Source organism: Helianthus annuus, chromosome 16, assembly GCF_002127325.2.
Source record: "Helianthus annuus cultivar XRQ/B chromosome 16, HanXRQr2.0-SUNRISE, whole genome shotgun sequence".
NCBI lineage: Eukaryota > Viridiplantae > Streptophyta > Magnoliopsida > Asterales > Asteraceae > Helianthus > Helianthus annuus.
In genome coordinates, this window is record NC_035448.2 from 35,516,634 (window position 1) to 35,522,638 (window position 6,005).

Below are 6,005 nucleotides of genomic sequence, written 5' to 3' on the forward strand. Positions count from 1 at the left end.
GAATCATTTTTTCAGAAATCTTACCACGACTCTTCCATCATTTGTTGGAAGTGCCTCGGCCTCGGCCCATTTAGACAAGTAATCTACCGCCACAAGTATATATTTGTTTCCTTTTGACGGTGGGAAGGGTCCCATAAAGTCGAGTCCCCACACATCAAATATTTCACAAACAAGAATGCCATTTTGTGGTATTTCGTTTTTGGAAGAAATATTACCTGTTCTTTGGCAAGCGTCACATGTCTTGACAAGACTTTGGGCGTCTTTGTAAATGGTTGGCCAATAAAACCTTGAGTCTAATACCTTTCGTGCGGTACTAGCGGCACCATGATGTCCTCCGTATGGACCTTCATGACAATGGCGGAGAATTCTTCTTGCTTCACTACCGTGTACGCACCGACGGATGAGTTGATCAGCACACATTTTGAAAAGATAAGGATCTTCCCAAAAATAATGCTTTACGTCAGCAAAGAATTTCTTTCTTTGATGATGTGGCCATCCTTTGGCTACTATACCGCTAGCTAGGTAGTTAGCATAGTCGACGTACAATGGTTCTTCTCGGTAATCCACCATTTCCAGGGACTCTGTTGGAAATTTTTCGTTGATTTGCTCATCCCTGGTTGCCTCCAAAGCTGGGTTTTCCAAGCGCGAAAGATGATCTGCTGTGGTGTTTTCTGCTCCTCTTTTGTCTTTGATTTCAATATCAAATTCTTAGAGGAGTAGAATCCACCGAATCAAACGTGGTTTAGCATCCTGTTTCTTGAAGAGATATCGAATGGCTGCATGATCTGTATAGACTATTGTTTTAGAAAGAACAAGATAAGAACGAAATTTATCAAAAGCAAATACCACAGCTAGTAACTCTTTTTCTGTTGTTGTGTAATTACCTTGTGCATCGTTAAGTGTTTTACTAGCATAATAGATTGGGTGAAAATGCTTTTCTTTTCTTTGTCCCAAGACGGCTCCAACTGCAAAGTCACTTGCATCACACATGATTTCGAAAGGTAATTTCCAATCAGGCGCTATCATGATAGGTGCATTGACTAGCATTTCCTTTAGTGTTAGAAATGCTTGATTGCAATCCTTGTCAACGATGAAAGGGGCATCTTTTTCAAGTAATTTTGTTAGAGGCCTTGAGATTTTAGAAAAGTCTTTAATATCGCCTATAAAATCCGGCATGCCCTAGGAAACTTCTGATAGCCCTAACGGAGGATGGGGGTGGTAATCGAGAAATAGTGTCAATTTTTGCTCGATCAACCTCCATTCCTTCGCTTGAGATTTTATGACCGAGTACTATTCCCTCCGTTACCATGAAATGACATTTTTCCCAGTTAAGGGCGAGGTTAGTTTCCTCACATCGGGATAGCATTCGTTCAAGGTTATCGAGGCATTGGTTGTATGAATCTCCAAAGATAGAAAAGTCATCCATGAAGACTTCCATTGTCTTTTCTATCATGTCATGGAAGATGGCCACCATGCAACGTTGGAAGGTTGCGGGGGCATTACATATACCAAATGGCATGCGTCGATAAGCAAAAGTTCCATAGGGACATGTAAATGTTGTCTTTTCTTGGTCTTAGGGTGCTATCGGGATTTGAAAGTAACCTGAAAAACCATCCAAGAAACATTAAAATTTATGACCAGATAATCTTTCTAACATTTGATCAATGAAGGGTAAAGGAAAGTGATCTTTCCTTGTTGCTTCATTTAATCGCCTATAATCTATACATACTCTCCATCCTGTGACGGTTCTCGTTGGTATTAATTCATTTTTCTCATTAGTTATTACCGTCATACCTCCTTTCTTTGGAACTACTTGGATGGGACTTACCCAAGGACTATCGGAGATAGGGTAAATAAGTCCGACGTCAAGTAATTTGATGACTTCGTTTTTAACCACTTCTTGTACATTTGGATTTACTCGACGTTGCGGTTTTATTACCGATTTATAGTCATCATTCATTAAAATTTTGTGCGTACACATCGAAGGACTTATTCCTTTAATATCTACAAGCTTCCATGCGGTCGCATTTTTGTGTTTTTTCAAAAGTGTAATTAATTTTTCTTTTTCTAAACTACTTAATTTTGACGAAATAATTACAGGTGATTTACCATCTTTGTCTAGAAAAGCATATTCCAAACCTTTCAGAAGTTCTTTGAGCTCAAGAGGTGGGTATTTAGGAGGCTCCTTATTTGGTTGCTCGTTTTTATCAAGAACCTTAAAAGTTTGTTCTATGGCGACCTCTTCTTCAACAAAATGGTCAATCTTTTCACTTGTATCGGGTGGTTCATCTTCATCTTCAATTAGGGGGTCATTATTGCCGAAAGGATATTTCATTGAACGCTCAAGATCGATGCTCCTTTTAAATGCCCCTAATTGAATAGATAGATTGTTGTACTTCCGGTTTTTCAAATCTTCGTGGGTTTCTACAAAAGGTCGTCCCAACACTAGAGGAACGTCATCGAGGATGACAAAGTCGGTTGGGATTACCATTTGATTTTTTTGAACCAAGACATCCTCAACTATACCGATTGATTTTATTATTTTCCGATTGGATAGAAAAATGGGTATTTGAAGTGGAGAAAAATCACTAATACTTAATTTTTCGAAAATGTAGTTGGGCATTATATTAACACAAAGATCTTTATCAATTGTAACATTACTAATAAAGGAGTTTTGAAAAAAAAAACATGGAACCGGTGTAATGTTGATTTCAAATGGGTCTTCTTTTGTTAGCGAAGTTTGATCATTTGTTAACTTAATGCTTACCGTTTCGTCAATTTTAGTGTTAGTGTTTAACTCTTTTAAAAACTTAGCATGAGTGGGTACTAAACTATGATTTTCGTCGTGGGGTGATTCCCATTGACATGCACTATAGGGCCGAGAGTGAAGGTGTTCCACGTGTGAATGTCTCGGTGGATTTTGCTGAGAAAGAGTGGTATAAGGTTCTGACCCGGAAGGTTACCCCTCTTATTTAGCTTGAAGAGAGGGCTCTGGTGGCGGCAGGGATGAGTATGTTGTGGGCTCCTCAAAAACATAGAGGTTTTCCGATTTATGGATACCAAGGGAAAGGTATCATTGTTATTAATTTTCTTGATTTGTTCTTTATGTTTGTTATCTGCCTCTTCACATCTTCATGTATTTTGCAGCAGGATACAGTTTGATGAATGTTTTCGATCCTAAGGCCGGTGGTGCCATGGTTGTCGCTGCCTTACCTGAGGGGAGGCCTCTGTGGGTTGAGCAAATAAGAAATAATTTCTTGCACCCTACAAGCGAAAGTCTGGCCACCTATGCCAACACTGTTTTAGGTGAAGACGGTGAAGATGATATTGACGTTGATCCTGCTCCTACTCAAGGGAGGTTATCATCCTTTCGAGTGAGGAGTCTGCTGAGTCACAATAAGATCTAATCCATCGTTCCGCGCGCGCAGGTCCGCCACGAGGGACTGTTCATGAGCCTGTTGCTGATGATGTTGATACCCTGTTGTGAATCCTCAGGGTGAGACTGCTGAACAGGTGGAGACCAGGAAGAAGAGAAAGAAAGACAAGACTGAGGAGAAGAAGGCTGAGGAACCAGTGGCGGAGGAACCTCGTAAGCGTCCTTCTAACTCCTCCTTCTTGGACTATGTTGTCATATCTGACTCGCTGTCTGTTTTAAACGCAGGGGTTAAGCGTTCAGAGCATGATCATGATGACGACGCTACGTTGACTGAAATAATGAAGAACAGAAAGGCTCTTGAGGATAAGAAGAAAGAGCTTGATGCGCAAGTTGCTGCTGCCATGGCCGAGAAGAAATCCAAGTTACAAAAGGAGACTGCCGCTGCACCATCAGAGTCAGAGATTGACTTAGGTGTGTTCAGCGCGAAGGTTGGTAATCTCTTGGAGAAAATGTTTAAGTCTGCTTCTGGTTCTCGAGGTATGATTTCTTTTGCTAAGTGTTTTTTTTTGGTTTTGCATGTTGTTTCTTTAACTGTTTATGCTTTTTCGCTGCAGCTCCCAAGTCTTGCAGGAGTGCGCGCAAGATTGATATTTCCAAGATCACACCCCCCACTTCTCCCCCATCAAGACCTCTTGATTTGTCTCCTCCTCACCCGGACCCGAAGGGGAAGGGAAAAGAGGATGAAGTTGAGGCTGATCAGACAGAGAAGGTTGTTGAAGGTGTTGCTGTTGGTGCTGGAAAAGGTGGCGTCCGCGTAGATGATGCGGAGACTGAGGTAGAATCAAGTGAAGCTACTCCTCATGCCACCATTTATACTAAACGTGTGCGGAGTTCCGGGGAGGGTGGTGCGTCTGGCACTCGTCAAAGTCTGGAATTTCAACATGTTCAAGGTTGTAGGATCGTATATTGACCCAAACGAGTCGTTCAGAGGAGTTTGAAACAGTTTCAGAGGCGAAAACTAAGAAACTGAGTACGAAACAGCTTGTAATATGCTTTAAACACTAATTGGATTGAAATAACACGGATTACAGCTCAAATCTCACACCGGCAGCACCTCGGTATGGAAATCACAAATGTTACAACTCAACTGATTTCGCTCGGACTTCACATATATATAGCCCTCTTGATTCCGCTTGAAAACAGTTCAAGCGGAACCTTCACTCAAGCGAAATCACCATTAAACATCTCAAGCGAAATCAAGTCTTCTGATTTCGCTTGAAACTGCCATGAGCACTTTCAAGCGGAATCCGCTTGAAACACACTAAACTTTACTATTTCCTCGATCTACGTGCCCTGATCTATACAATCTAACATAAGACTCGATACAAGACGAAGTCGACAGATGCATGCACTAACAGACTCCCCCTCAGATGTTGACGAGTCTCACATGTTGAGTCTTCGCATCTTCCATCTTGATCAGTCTTTGGGCTTCACTCTCTATCAGCATCAACGGACTCCCCCCAACAATGTGCTGGCATTCCTTAAGTTCATCAGCATTATCTGCTTCAGGATCATTGTCTGGCTCATATCCCAAGATCACCTAGCTCTATTCTTCAATTTAGAATCCACATGTATCGGAAACCTGGCTCTCTAAACACAAGCTTCTTAGGATTGATCAGCCTGGTTTCAAGATCATAACCTGGCTCACGTTCTGCTCAAGTTATCTGTACAAACTCTACCTCAAAGTAAATCTTTACATATTTTAAATATAGATGAGATGAATGCACTAACTCAAGCTCCCTACTCACTACACACATGATGAACCACTTGTTTGATTTACAAAAAAACATATTTCATTAAGCATAGACTCACCCTCACTTCATGATCATCATGTTTAGCACTTGGAATTTTGAAAATCAGCTTTCCAATATCAGTTATCGAAAATCTTTTTGAGTTTTTCAAAAATTTATGCTAAAACACACCAAAATCTTTTTGGATTTTTTTTTAAATGGAATGCCGTAAAGAAATATTTACAGACAATATTTTGTGAGTTTGTGTAAGAGGATCATATCAGTTTCTGAGACATATCACTAACACCGTTAAGCTTCATTTCATTTTATGTTCTAAACAATTCACTTAGATTGTCAGTATATTGGTCCACTTAAATTTTTACACAAAGTTCAATTGTTTCGAGATACGATATTAATGTCTTAATGACTTAAACTTATTCGCGTGTACTTGAATATACTCACGTATCCAGATCTCAATATTCAGTCTTACATGTGAATATACCACAGATGATATCTGTAAAGGGGTTAATTGCGAGGGCCGTGAGAGCTCAGGTCGATACTTCCGTATACGCAGAGAGATGACGGCTTCGACTTTTGGTATGTCCTCTTTAGAGGATCTTTTTTACAACAGCAATGATTATCAATTTTATTGTTTCATCATTTTGCTGAGGGCGAGCTTATATTTCAAAGCATTTGCAGAAAGTATTATACGGGGACTAGGTCAGAATTTCCATTCAGCAGAAGTCCCGGGATAATACCCCAGATATCACTGAGTATAAAAACCTAGTATCTCAGAAAAAGGGACCTTTCAAACAAGATTTCAGGGGTTACCTATATAT